At 37.7% G+C, this 15,483-nt stretch overlaps 1 protein-coding gene across 8 annotated transcripts in view; it reads left to right on the top strand.

The window, feature by feature from the left end:
* Positions 1 to 15,483, top strand: part of Dsx (doublesex) — a 203,764-nt gene that overhangs the window by 84,994 nt on the left and 103,287 nt on the right.

Below are 15,483 nucleotides of genomic sequence, written 5' to 3'. Positions count from 1 at the left end.
AGAGGTTGACTGAAGAAGACTTGTGATGGATAGTGTGAATGACCATATGAGAGAGAGAGAGGAGTGAGTATTGAGATGACGGCTGATAGAAGATAATGGAAGAGAAAAATTTTCTGTGCCGACTTGACCTAGTGGGATAAGGCGGAGAAAAAGAAGAGAATAATAATTATTAATTAATCTTCACATTAAATGATATGTTAAAATTTGCATCTAATTTCCTCGACCGAAAAGCGGGGTTTTGTTGCCGATTATAATATTTTATCGTATCGTCTCGACCTCCGCAATAACTGAAGTCGTTCGCAGTTTTATAATCCGCAATTAGGGACTGTAAAAATGTTAAATGGAATCTCGTAATGGCTTCGAGCAGTAAAAACGGAGGTCGTTATAACCTGGTCGTAGGCTAAGTTGTATTTACTCGACGATTCCCAGAAAATATATAAACATTAGCAATTATGTTACGGGAGTTTTATGTAGGCTTGTTAGGGTTCAAACACATCGAAGCTACATACTTGGGTAGCCATTGAATTAAAAAGCAGATTCGAGAAAGGAGATTTAACATTAATGTTTACGTCATTATTAGTACATACAAAAACAAGGCCAGTCTATCTCGGACAACGCATAATAAATGAGTAGTCGAGAAGAAATACCAATTGAATTCTTCTAACTTTTTTTCTTCGCTCATCCATCGATCTCGTGCTTAAACTATCAGTGTGCTTAGCGCGAGTTTTTTAACATTCTCGATAGCGTAAAAGTTAGCCAATTTTGTGTGCAGTTGGAACAGCGCCCCTAGCGGCAAACGTACGCAATTTTTTTTCTTTTTTTTTTCCTTTTTTTCCTACCTATGCTGATAGCCTTGAGAGACTATTTCAGCTTAAGAAGCCTTGAGAGGCTATTTCAGCTTCGCCTTAACGTGATACCCAAACGATCCTATTCCATACAAATATGAGCTAACTTTTACGCTATCGAGAACGTTAAAAAACTCGCACTAAGCACACAGATCCCATTTTTTTATATATACTATTTTAGCGCTTTGCAGAATACATCTTATCTGACTAAATCTACATAGAATCTCTTGCTAAATTGTTATTATTGCATAGATAAGTGAACGTGTGTGAAGTGAGCTTCTTGTTGTGGTTATTGGAGTTGATGGACATCACAGTGTCAATATCGACACTCAACCACGAGATCAAGGTTTCAATTTTATATCTATCCCAACGTTTAAACCGCAAAGAACTTTTATTTTTCTTATAATCAGCGTACGGCGCGCCTGATGGTGAGTGGTTAGTGTCGCTCAAGGACGTGAGCAGTGCCAGGGACAGAGCCAAGCCGATGCCTACCGTTTAAAGTGTACCGTTTAAGAAGGACTGATTCGCGGCAGAAATGGACGGGGCTGTTGGTTTCCACACGTACAGACTTACGCCCTCGGAAATGCAAGTTGGCAATAGCAGTATGCAGGCTATTTCAGAGAACGCTACTGCTTATTCTGCGATAAATCCGCTTTTCGCAATTTCCTACAAGCACGGTAAAGGTTGAAAGGTGCTATCAGTGAGAATGAAGAGAGGTCATAGTTTTGAGAGAACAGAGCTACGAATAAGTATCGACATATTCTGAAAGTCAATAATGCCGTAAAACATATAATAAATGTACAAGTGCCTATCATTCGTAAAGATATAGGCAACGCGTTGAGATGATACTTTATAGTGTTTGTTGAGGACATTAAATGTATTTTGTCATTAAACAATTTAATGTCTTTCATATTAGCAAAAGTAAAAAGTTTTACAAATGTTTGGTTAGTACGTTTACGATTTTTTGTACCCTTGACAATTGTACTTTCTTGCTGGGTGATAGTTTTTGAATTATCAAATTTTTACCCACATCTGTTACTAAATTAATCAGTTACCCTGAGATATAAGTTAGAGCTTTTCTCGGGGTGGATGGCGCATTTACGTTGTGGATGTCTATGGGCTCCAGTAACCACTTAACATCAGGTGAGCTGTGAGCTCGTCCACCCATCGAAGCAATAAATAAAAAAAGAAAAAACAAACTTATTTGTATAATTAAATCGTTAATGATGGATGTTTGATTTTTGTTGCATCTATCTTTAGCATACTTTTTTTTATGATTGAGAGTTTACTGGTGGCCCGGAGGCCATGCCAGTTTCACCAGGACAGGTGGGCGAGAAAGGGCTCAGCCAAAAGGGTCGGGATTTGCTAACATCTACTCGAGCGCCTCCAAGGGAGACCTAACAACTCAAGAGTAGCTACTACGCGAATGAATCTACTATCGGATCGAAATCGCGACCCGCTGAGAAGATCCGGCGAGAAACCCAATGGGCTGATGCTTAGGTTAGGCTGCACGTCGAACTCTTTGCCGAGTTCGACGAGTACGGTTACCGGGGATTTGACATACTATGTGCATGTAGTGTTTGTTTCTCAAATAAGCAAATCTAATACAATTTTGATATGAATTGTACGACATCTTAATTGTGCCGAAACGCATTGTCTAGAGGATCCGATATTCTATTAACATGGGATGGGTCATGTGACCGTCTGTTCATCTTAGCAAATAAATATTTTTGTAAATCCCACTTCGTATCTGTGAATTGAAAACGCCATTGTAAAAGACAACAATTCGCACTACGAACGTCGAATAATAAACCCATCCAACTTCATTTTCAATTACCGACAGAAGATCGTAAAACTTTGCCTGCCAATAGAACTCCTCGAAGCAACATTGCCACAGTGTAAATTATACACATTGGCGGCTTTTTACAACCGCAAAACAGATTACCCGTATCCCCTATGCGTTAGAAATGTATACTAGACTGTGGACATAATTTTTTATTTCATATCTGCATGCGGTGGGTCTCAAAACGATGTATGTGTTAACTTTGTGTGTGGGATTATGGTTAAGTTGGTGGCTTATTTTATTTACCGAACCAGAGTAGATATTATATTGCGATTTCAAATTCAAAAGCCCAAACATGAAAATTGTAATTAAGGTACTGCAGTATATTGAGATTAATAAGGGCATTCGTGTTACAACCTAAACTTGCTATGTATATTTTTAGTTTGATTTACCAGACCACATACAGATCTTGAAGCTTCTAATTTTTTCTTCCCTTTTAGGCCATGCAATGCTGAATTTAGGTCACTGCCATGATTTTCCGTAGTACCGTCCTACGTCCAATATAGGTATGCAGTCTTATGGCTCCGGTCGGAAACATTGTTGCCAGCCGAAAAGTGTGAATAAGGCATTGAATGTTAGAGGTAGATCACTTTTGAAGGGAAAATTTCCAATATTAAATCTTCGGGTATAAAAGTTAATGACTTTAATGCCGGCAAATATTTCAAAAATGCACTTATTGGAGTGAATTCTAAGCTCGAACAAGTGACACCATCCTTCCTATTTATGTAACGAAGCACGGGGCTCATGGGAAGGGTTGACCTTTTACACAATAAACGAATAGTTCGACGTCAAGTTATCCGCCGCACACCTTCAATCACTACGTGGATCCGCTAACTTATTTTGGTATATGATGGTAAAGGCCCACCCATTTAACGGCTACCGTGCACTCTCGCCCGATGCCCGATTTTCGACAGAACCCGGTCAAGGTAAGGGAGATTCCGCGGTCGACGATACAACAACAACGCGTAGCCCTCCTTTTTTTCCTACCTATTCAGTGGTAGCCTAAAGGGCTGTTCTAGCTACGTCTGGACGGGTAGGTGAACTCACAGGCTCAGTCTGAGAGAGTTTGCTAATACTAGTCCTATCAAGAGCAGTGCTCCGCAGAATCTACCACCGGGCCGGAATCGCGATCCACTGAGAAGATCCGGCGAGAAACTCAGTGGGCTGTGTCTATGGGTTAGTTCGCTCGTCGAACTCTTCGTCGTGATCGACGAGTTTTACGAGGACAGTGACTGGTGTTTGAGGGACCTAAAAGCACCGAGAGCGATTTTATTGATTAGATGAGTGGACGAGCTCACAGCCCATCTGGTATTAAGTGGTTACTGGAGCCCATAAACATCTATAACGTAAATGCGTCACCCACCTTGAGATAAGTTCTAAGATTTTAGTATAGTTATAACGGCTGCCCCACCCTTCAAACCGAAACGCATTGCTGCTTCACGGCAGAAATAGGCAGGGCGGTGGTACTTACCCGCGCGGACTTTCAAGAGGTACTACCACCAGTAATTACACAAATTATAATTTTGCGGGTTTCACTTTTATTACACGATGTTATTCCTTCCCGTGGAAGTCAATCGTGAACATTTGTTGACTACGTATTTCATTAGAAAAATTGGTACCCGCCTGCGGGATTCGAACACCGTTGCATCGCTAGATACGAATGCACCGGACGTCTTATCCTTTAGGCCACGACAACTCCAGTGAATCCGGGGGATCCGACAAGACATGTTTTGGGCGACGGCGGCTTTGCGTTGCCCCGTCGCGATCGGACACTTCACACCAAGTGAACTTTGCATGACAGAACCTTTCAGTCTAACATAAAGGCATCATTTCAATTTTATAAAATTGTAATAACATTTTAATGATCATTTTAATATTCAACGAGTAATAAGTTAAACATAATCTACTTTAACCGATCGTTCGTATAAAATGCCACATTGCCGTTTCTCATTCCGGTATTGACGCGAACTACCGGCTTACAATGTTGCCGATAAACCGCCCTCTCGTTCTCGCCGCAACGACATTCGGTACGAGAGAGTGGGACGCGACCAAAATTTTACGACGAGATCGTGTATAGAGCTTAAACAATTTCATTGCTTATTTTGCAGTGCGACTAATTTTATGCGAATGGGCCAAGAGACTATTATTCTGGGAAATCCTATATTAGTCGCGGTGTTTTATTAGTTTTATGCAGCGTTATTATGTAAATGGATTTTAATAAACGTCATCGCGCTGAGGTCGCTTTTGAAAGTGAATTTTAAATCTAAAACGTGTGAACGGGAAGAAAATACCAAGGCTGGGAAGCATCTGAAAATCATTTCAATTCGCGTTTAAAAAACAGCTGAAATGAACTCGTAAATGTACCATAGATAAATAGAGAAACAAATATAAAGTCGTCTTAAGGCAGTTTTTATATGCAACAATGTTAAACAATGCAACAATTGAAGTTTTTCCCCCCTGTCTAATAGATCCAAGCCTAAGGGGCTTGCCCACTGAGTTTCTCGCCTATCTTCTTAGTGGGTCGCGTTTCTGATCCGGTGGTAGATTCAGCGAAGCACTGCTCTTGATAGGGCCAGTGTTAGCAACACCTCCGGTATGAGCCCCGAGAGCTCACCTGCACGTTAGGGTAACGCTGATATAGCCTCTCAAGACTGTCAGCATAAGTAGGGAAAAAAAATCATTTTGTCAGTTTACATTTTGTGTAAAGGGGCTATTCTACTAACTACGAGCGGACAGGCTGTTTTATAATAGTATATATCGCTAAGTAATGTTGTTAACGAATCAACGTCACGTGATACATTGATGGCTGTGATTGGCCAACGATGACGTCATATCGCACGAACCAATCACAAAACAGGAAACGCAACAGTGGCACCAATTGTCAAAATTTAAAATTATTACAACACGAAGAAAAAAGATGGACGCGCATTTCAATTCTATATTTGTAAATTAATTAAAAATAATATAATGAGTATTTGAAGAAGTAAACGCATTTATTCATTTTCTTGGCCACCTCAAGATACATCTAAGAAATAGACGCAACATTTCCATTGCTCCCGGCCTTGGAAGCACCAGGTTCCAAAAATTGGCGGTGATCATTCAGGAACCCAGCAGCTGCTATCGTGCGTAATCAGTCTTCACGTAAGGGAAGGGGACAGATTTTGGAGAATGCCCGTCTCACAATCCCATCCGCTTTGCGAATATCAGCCACACGTGACAAGCTGTCTTTGCCTGGATATGTTTTTATAATTCGTCCCAAGCTCCATTTCAATGGCGGTAAGTTGTCATCTTTTATAAGAACCAACATGTTTTCCTTGAGCTCACCCTTATGTTGGTACCATTTGCTCCTGGTTTGCATCTCTGACACGTATTCTTTGGCCCAGCGGCTCCAGAAGTGCTGGCGGATCTGTTCAACTCTCTGGTATCTGGTAAGTCGACTAGCCGGAACATCGTGAAGGTCATCAGGTACAGGTGCAGTTAGCGGACGGCCAACCAAAAAATGAGCTGGGGTAAGTGGAAGAAAATCCTGTGGATCTGAGGACATAGGGTTTAAGGGTCGGGAGTTGAGGACAGCTTCAACCTGCGATAGTACTGTGCTCATTTCTTCAAATGTAAGGTGTGCGTTGCCAACCACACGCCGCAAATGATACTTACAGCTTTTAACGCCAGCCTCCCACAAGCCCCCAAAATGACTAGCATAACACGGTATCAATCTAAAATTTATATTTTGAGAAATCGCGTATGCCTTAATGTCATCTGAACAACAATTTAAAAACTTTGCGAATTCATTCATTGCGCCTACAAAGTTGCGCCCGTTATCAGAGTATATTTCAATAGGTTTTCCTCGACGTGAAATGAACCTCTTCAGTGCCAACAAATAAGCATCTGATGAAAGGTCGGTTACAAGCTCGAGATGTACGGCGCGTGAAGCAAAACATACAAATAAACATATATACGATTTTTGTAATCTTGCTCCCCTACCCCTACGATTTAAAATGAACACTGGTCCTGCATAATCCACTCCACAGCGTAAGAAGGGAAAACCTGGCTGCAATCGTTCTCGAGGCAGATTCCCCATTATGGGATTAACAGTTACTGCGCGCAATCGGGCACACTTCATACAACTATGTACCACCTTCTTAGCAAGATTACGACCTCCAATAGGTCACCATGACTCTCGTAACGTATACAAAAGAAGTTGCGGCGCAGCATGCATCATTCGAGTGTGTTCGTATTCAAACAATAAAACTGTAAAATTATGTAGTTCTATACATATGGGTTCAATAAACATAGCATAGCGCGGTTTGTGTATGCTATTTAACAATGATAGGCAAGAAACAAATCGATCCCATGCTTGCGCGATGTCACAAGGAATCGGTTCATCCCAATTAAGTTTCAACAGCCAACATGTTTGTAATAATATCTTAGCGAAAGTAATAACTGGACTAATTAAACCTAAAGGGTCATAAATTTGTGATGCGCTAGATAAAATAATGCGTTTTGTAATTATGTTGTTGGCATTATATTTAATTTGCGTGTAAAACATTAATTCATCTAACTTATTATTCCATCCAATACCTAATGTTTTGTTTTGAAGGTTATCTCCTGATAGGCCGAGTTTTTTTTTGTAACATTTTGCGCATCGTCATTATCAGCGCAGTCAAAGTTAAAAATCCATTTACGTAAAATTAAACTAGCCAATTTTAAAACCATAACAGTGCTTTCGCAAATTTTATTTAATTTGAAATACTATTTGCACTGCAAATTAAGTCGTCCACGTAAAAATTATCATTAGGTTTCTTTCACGTACGGAACCTCACACTCTTGCGCTAAATGTTTTAAACACACCGTGATGAGGTAAAAAATAATGTGGTGTTTGATAACTATGTACAAGACTCATGTGGCCTAAGTTAATGTATTTGTGTATAAAGTCGATCTACATTTGTTTGTAAGTAGGATTGCGTTGCAGCCTTTTTTCTAAGGCGTATAAAACGACGTTCAGTTTGTGTGCGCGTGTCACCTAGTAACTTCGGAGAGTGCTTGAACGGAAATCGAACCTTAGGCCGCCCGTCGGCCGTCCGTGAGGTTGTTTTAATAAAGTGCTCCTCACAGGCGCGCTCCTCGTAGCTTAACTTAGGAAAATTAATTGGTAATTCTTCGATTTCCCAAAAACTTCGTAATAATTGATCTAATGAGCATGTGTCACTGTCAACGGTTTGCGTAAAGTTACAGCTAACATGTCTTTGTTTGCGTGTAATAGATTGAAATGAGCCCGAGATTATCCAACCAAGATGCGTATTTTGGAGATAGGGGCCATTTTTAAGTCGTATTTTACCTTCTCTAACTAATTCCCAAAACAAATCCGCGCCTATTAATAAATCAATCGGCTGACTATCATAAAACGTCGGATCTGCTAGTACAATGTTATCCGGTATGGTAAACAAATTAGCGTTATATGTCTTCATAGGTAAGTTTGATGTTATTTGTGGTAGAATTAAACACTGAATGCGTGCAGCATAACTACTAGTGCGTGATTGGATCTCAATATTACAGTATTGCGAACACTGTAATATTGAATTCCCTACGCCGTTAATTTTTTGAGTGGACTGTAATATTTGTGGATTTAATTTGTCACAAAGTGTTTGTGTGATGAATGAACGTTCGCTGCCACTATCGAGTAGAGCGCGCGCTTGATGGTAAACACCCGACTGGCTACGTATTTCTAGAATAGCTGTGGACAGCAAAACTGGTTGCGCTGGATGCATGTTATCAATTGTGTCAGTAGATTGCGCCTGAAAAGAGTGTGCGTGCGAGTTATCTTTCGTATTAGACGGGACGGCTGATTGTTCACAAGATGGCAACGTAACTTTAGGGAAACTATGATCATAATATTTAATTGCATTGCAAATTAATGAATTATGTTTTTTATCACATTTTCGACACGGCCCGAACACACATGTGTCAACAGTATGTCCTGGACGCATGCAATTAGGGCACAACTGTTTAGTTTGGATAAATTTTAATCTATTTTGCACACTTAGGTCCAAAAACTTTTGACATGAATATAGCGGATGTAAATCATTACACATTATACAAGGTCTGTAATTACGTGCATTCTTTCCTTGTGATTTATTATTATTATTTGGTTTATTTGAAACTATATTGCAATGAAATTTAGATGTTAACTGGTTACCGCATTGCTTTTTATTATTGTCTGTCGCGCTATATACGCCTGCTTTACTGTGTGATACTATAAGTGTTTCCAAAATATCCGCCCTATTTCTAAGAAACTGAAGTAAGTCATTTAGTTGAACTACAGTTTTGGTGTTATTGGTTGATGTAATTAAACTACACTTATGCTGTTCCCATTCCCGTTCGGTAATGGAATCTAATTTTGTGACAATGATGTAAATGATTAACGTATCCCAATACTCTGTAGGTTCCCCTAAAAGATTTAAAGCGCGGAGGTTTTTTAAAATATTATCAATTAATTTGCGTAATTGCACTGGTGATTCTTTAGTCAACGATTGCATGGTAAACATGGATTTGACATGGTTATGTACTAATAGTTTCGTATTATCAAATCGATTTAACAGTAGTTCCCAAGCAACTTTATAATTATTAGCAGAGAATTCTATGGAATCTATGACCGATTTAGCGTTACCGGACAAAGACGATTTTAAATAATGAAATTTTTGAATTTCTGTAATTGTTTCACTATTATGTATCAGTGACAAAAATGTATCGCGGAACTCTAACCAGTGCTCATATAAGCCGTCAAAGGTGGGGACAGATATAGTGGGTAATTTAATGCTTTTGGAGATTGTAATCGGTGATTCAGACATCATACCTTTTGACTTTTCATCAGCGGTGGTCAGACATTCAGCAAGGGCAAGAATATTATAATATTTTTGCTCGAAATCTTCACGCGATTCTAATTGTTTTTCTATGCCGATTTCTACACTAATGTCTTCTATTTGAGTCTGAACGAGGTTAAAATCATTCATTAAACTTTGCGATCCTGCCATCCGCAGTTTGAGCTCGGTACGTTGATGAAGAGTTAATTCTACACCTTCGAATGAATTCACGTATTTTCCAAAGTTAGTCAAACGACATTTAATAGATGCGCGTTTTCTTTTAAGATCTTTCATCATTAATTCTACCTTATGATCTGATGTAGTCATTGTGGAAACAAGTAAATGGTGGTGTACTTACAGTTTTTAAATAATAAAACAAAACAGCTGCTCAATATTAGTGAAAATACGTACGCAAAATGAAAAGCAAAAAAGGTTTGAAAAAAGCACAGTACTATATACGCGAAGGGGAAAGGTTTAGCATATTTTGGTTAGCACGCCTTGCCAAAGCACTGTAATCTTGCGAAGCTGGTGAGATTTTCCGAATTTTCGTTTTCAATGGCCGATGCGTCTCTCAAGTAAGCGTCTGGTTCAACTTAATTGATGATCCGGCTCGAAGGACCAATAGAAATGTTGCGTCTATTTCTTAGATGTATCTTGAGGTGGCCAAGAAAATGAATAAATGCGTTTACTTCTTCAAATACTCATTATATTATTTTTAATTAATTTACAAATATAGAATTGAAATGCGCGTCCATCTTTTTTCTTCGTGTTGTAATAATTTTAAATTTTGACAATTGGTGCCACTGTTGCGTTTCCTGTTTTGTGATTGGTTCGTGCGATATGACGTCATCGTTGGCCAATCACAGCCATCAATGTATCACGTGACGTTGATTCGTTAACAAATGTATAGATAAAACTGTACTATATATAATGAGTATGGAAAATTAAATTACAGATGAAATAAAAATCTCATATAATTTTATCAATCAAATATTATTTAATAATAATATTTTAATTATTTCAACCGTATTGGCCGCAATCTACACCTGTGTAACGTATTAATAGTTTCTCTATTGCCCTTAAGCGACATATCTGATAAATCTTTAGTGACAAATCCATATTCGAATACCTCTTAAAAACGATTTTTTTTGACACTAATTTGTAAGTCCTATAACGTAATTATATGTCAATAGACGAAGTGTTTTACTATAATATTTGTAATAAAATCGATTTTTACAAAATGAATCACCACCCAACTCGTTTGTGTTGAACTATTAACGTTTAATTAATCGGCGCGGACATCTCATTTATAAATCCTTGTCGGTGGGGCCGCTCGTGTGTCAAACGCATCGTTTTACGATTTAAAGTCACTAGATGTGACGCGCAATTGCTCATAAAATTGTCTTGCGCTTGCTGAATATTAATTTTGTTAATACATCACATATGCATTATTAATTTTAATAATTGTGTTCGTTAATTTGCCTTTATGATTTAGGAATAATAATACAAGAGTGAGCAAGGTTGCATATTGATCCTGATTGTTTTCAATGTGTGTGAAAACTTCCAGTATTGTATTGTTGAATAATGTGGCCTCTGATGTTTGTTTTATATTCCACTTTCGATTTTTGCTTTTACCTTCGAGTTAATAACTAGATAATTATTTTTTATTGCTCTTGTAGGCAGACGAGCATACGGCTCACCTGATGGTGAGTGGTTACCGTCGCCCATGGACTTCAGTTATGTCAGGGGAACAGCCAAGCCGCTGCCTACTAACTATTTAATAGATTTGAAAAGTCTGATTTTTTTATTACCCTTTTATTTTTTATTTACTCGGATAGCTTACAGTGAAATAATTCTGGTAATAATATATACAACCTTAACGATAGTTTACCAAATACGTAATTTTGCACGTTTTTATATTTTGGACGTCAATCGTAAATTCATTCTACCTCGTAAAAACCAGTCTTTTCATACAGGTAGATTTTGTGTCGTTTCGTGTAATTTTATATCCGTGTAGATGTGTTTTGCACACAAAGGGTGGAAATTGGACATGTAGAATGAGTATTTTAATTTGATATACAATTGACATTACGAGTAATGTGATGACTGTCAAAATGGTAATCGCATTGAATCCGTTTAATTCAGTTTTAGAGTCTAATTGTATTAAATGAAATGGAATTTGTCATTATATATTTAGTATATACATAAATTGGTATTATAAAAAATAACGATGAGACTGATATGTATCGTTTCATAACACGTTTTTGTTCAATGGACCTCACAGTCCACCTGATGCTAAGTGGCCATAGCATTTGTTTTTAACGCTTAGGTTGATGGTAGTGGTTACCGGAGCCCATAGACATCTACAACGTAAATGCCGCCACTTACCTTGAGATATAAGTTCTAAGGTCTCAGTATAGTACAACGGCGCCCCACCCTTCAAACTGAAACGCATTACTGCTTCACGATAGAAATACGGTGGTAATACCTACCCGTGTTGACTCACAAAACGTCCTACCACCTGTAAATAGTATATTTTACACTTGCCATTGAAGTTGATGATGTGAGTTTATATTGAAGTTTTTTAAATTCCCACCTAAAAAGTTATTGGCAAAAAATTTCAAAGTAACAGTTGAATTTCTAATGCCTTAATCTGAGTTAACAATATAGGCCAAATATAATGAATTAATCAGTTTCAAATATAAAACTTACTGACCACCAAAGCACTAACTATGTCGAACCAAAACAGAAATCATAATACTTGCAATAGATATATTGCTGGCCGAAAGTCGTCCAAAGCCAGGTGTAGTTTCAAAACTTCATCTACAAACTTATACGACAGTCAATTCAACGCGAAACCAAGCAACAGTTATTACTGTTTGTAAACTTTCAAAACTTTCTGCTCCCGTGTAGACTAAACACTACTCGGCAATTTCCAAAAGTTCGCGTGAACTCTATCGCAAACGAATAAAGGTGAGATTAGTTCGTTGTTTGTACACGGATTCGCGTGTGGCGGAAAGTTGCCGAAAACGTCCGACCGCAAATCAACCGCTTTTCGGAAAACAATCAGAGGGAGCTTACCAAATTTGTTGCGTCGACCTGTCTCTGTGGTCACCCCTCGATGTAAACTGTTTTAAATTTGTTTAAATCGTAATTATGTTTAATTGATTTCGGTACACGACCGCTCAACAGAATTGATTTTGACTGAAGGGTATTTTAAAAACGTGTTTTAAATTATGAAAGATCTAGTTTAAGTGTAATCGTGGTGAGTTCATATTAAGTCAGTAATATTATTGTATTGTCATAGGTCATTGACACTTGCGTAAGTATCTATATATTAATACGTGAAGCAAAAACTTTGTATCCCTTTTTACGAAAATTGCGCGGACGGAGGAGAATGAAATTTTGCACACTTATAGAGAATATAGAGAAGAAGTGCACAATGCTAATTTTTTTTTTAAATAATGCATAAAATATACTATAAATCAATAAAGAAAACATTACACACACTACCATGTATTTGACACACACACATATACTCTTTGTTTATTGTCAAACTTTTGTTATTGCTTAAAGTCTGTAGTTAAATTGAGAATAAGTTAGTATTGTTTATCTTTAATATTATTTGTCTATGATGTGGTTTGGTCGAAATCTGTAACTAGAACCATAATAATTTTCAAACTTATAATTTCAATTAATTATAGTCGAATTTCGACTACTGCGGGACCTCTAGTTTATATAAATCGAACGTATCAAAGGGGGCAAATATTAAGTTGAAAGAAGTGAAATATCAAGCTAATAATAATGCGAGTGTTAAAATGGGAACAACGTTTGGTGAAAATTATTTTTCGAATCAGAATTGAGTTGTTCCCCGAAATATTGAAAAATACGTTTTAAGCTTTCGTCATTTACTTTTCGAATTACTGAATTGGACGTTATTTTATAGTAAATCAATATCGGAAGTCAGTCTAGAGAAACGACTGCAATAAGATTTTTACAACTGATATTCTGCTTCCTGTACCAATCACTTCTGGACGTCTGACCTATCACATCACATATAAAGGGTAAACTAATAAAATCTCTTAAATTTAAAACGCACACATAAAACTGAAGGCGATACACGGGACGCAGAATGGTATCCAGTACATTTAGATTTTAGTGATTTCGTTTTTTATTTATTTATTTATTGAATTGCATAAAGCGAACGGTGAGCTCATCTCTCCTTCAAATTAGGTGTATGAAAATATCAGGTAGTGATTAGATCGGATTCAGCACTTTTATCGTATGAGTAATATACACATGTGGCACCTATGTATGACATAAAAGAAAATGTTAGCTAAGAGTATTGAATTCATATTCAATAACCCTTGAGCTAGAAATACATACACAACCCTATATGAATACCGCCATTCAAAATGAGTTTTAATAACATAAGCTGGAATAGGGCTGTCTCACCCTTCAAATCGGAACGCATTGTAGTCTTGCGGTAGCAATAGGCAGGGTTGTGGTACCTAACCATGCGGACTACAAATTGTTTCATCAAAAGTTTTTGAATAAAACTGTATATCACGACTAACACATCTCAATCTACATATTATAAATCCTAATAGGTTTTTAAATTATGAAACATCTAGACTCCGTCCCAGTAACGATAGTAAAACCGGCTATGTCCGATACCGTGGATTCCGGCGGATCCTATCAAAACTTTTATTGCCGCAAATCTTTTGTCCCGCTCCCTCTAACCCGGTTATAAAGAGATGACAATACTACCGGTATTATCTTTTTCAGGAATTCATTGTCGTTGCAAGTTTTATGTATCCAAGGAACGTCGCATATTTTTATTGCGTCTAGAGAATTGAAAAGTACTCGCGGGTACGGATTTAAGCCTTGGCTTCTAACGAGATCGAAAAGAGTATAATGTTTGTGACTGAATCAGATAAAGAGAGTAGGAATACGCATAATTGGAAGCGACCGTGCTCCACAAGATATTTTGAATTTAATTCGATAAATTGCAAGCTGTTGTCAAGTTTACTAAAGATAATAATATTACGTCCATAGTGGTAAATTTTACTGGTGATAGGACCTCTTGTGAGTCCGCACGGGTAGGTACCACCACCCCGCCTATTTCTGCCGTGAAGCAGTAATGCGTTTCGGTTTGAAGGCTGAGGCAGGCGTTGTGACTATACTGAGACTTTAGAACTTATATCTCAAGGTGGGTGGCGCATTTACGTTGTTCATATCTATGGGCTTCGGTAACCACTTAACACCAGACGGGCTGTGAGCTCGTCCACCCAACTAAGCAATAAATAAATAAAAACTTAAAGTGTATTAACGAGTGCTCTCGGTTTATGATCTTTTAAGTATGTTTAAATGTAGACATAAAATTCACTGCAAAACTGATCGCACACGTAACTTAAAACACCCTTGACTCTTTTAGTCAAACAACCTTCACCTCGCCGACGCACTTATATTGTATGCACATATCTATATCTATACTACTATTATAAAGAGGAAAGATTTGTTTGTTTGTTTGTATTGAATAGGCCCCGAAACTACTGAACCGATTAGAAAAATTATTTCACTGTTTGGAAGCTACGCTATACCCGAGTGACATAAGCGATAATCTTTTTTGAAAAAAATTTGGGATCCTTACTAAAACTCCAATAATATAAACCAAGGTGTAAGAAAATCACCTAAAATATTCTTTATATCGCGTGCCCTGCGAAAACTATTGATGATAGAATAAAATAATGTACTACGACTTTGTAGAACACATTATTATTTACAAAAAGTGTCGCGACAGCATATGTCTAACTATTATAGTTATGCCGCAATAAGGGTTCTTTTATTTGAAAAAAATAAAACAACGTCAAATATCGTTGAAATTTTTGTTAAAGATTCGAGCGGAGCCGGAGCGGGCCGCTAGTTGTTAAATATT

Source organism: Bombyx mori, chromosome 25 (assembly GCF_030269925.1).
Source record: "Bombyx mori chromosome 25, ASM3026992v2".
Classification (NCBI taxonomy): Eukaryota; Metazoa; Arthropoda; class Insecta; order Lepidoptera; family Bombycidae; genus Bombyx; species Bombyx mori.
This window is presented reverse-complemented; position numbering and strand designations above follow the sequence as displayed.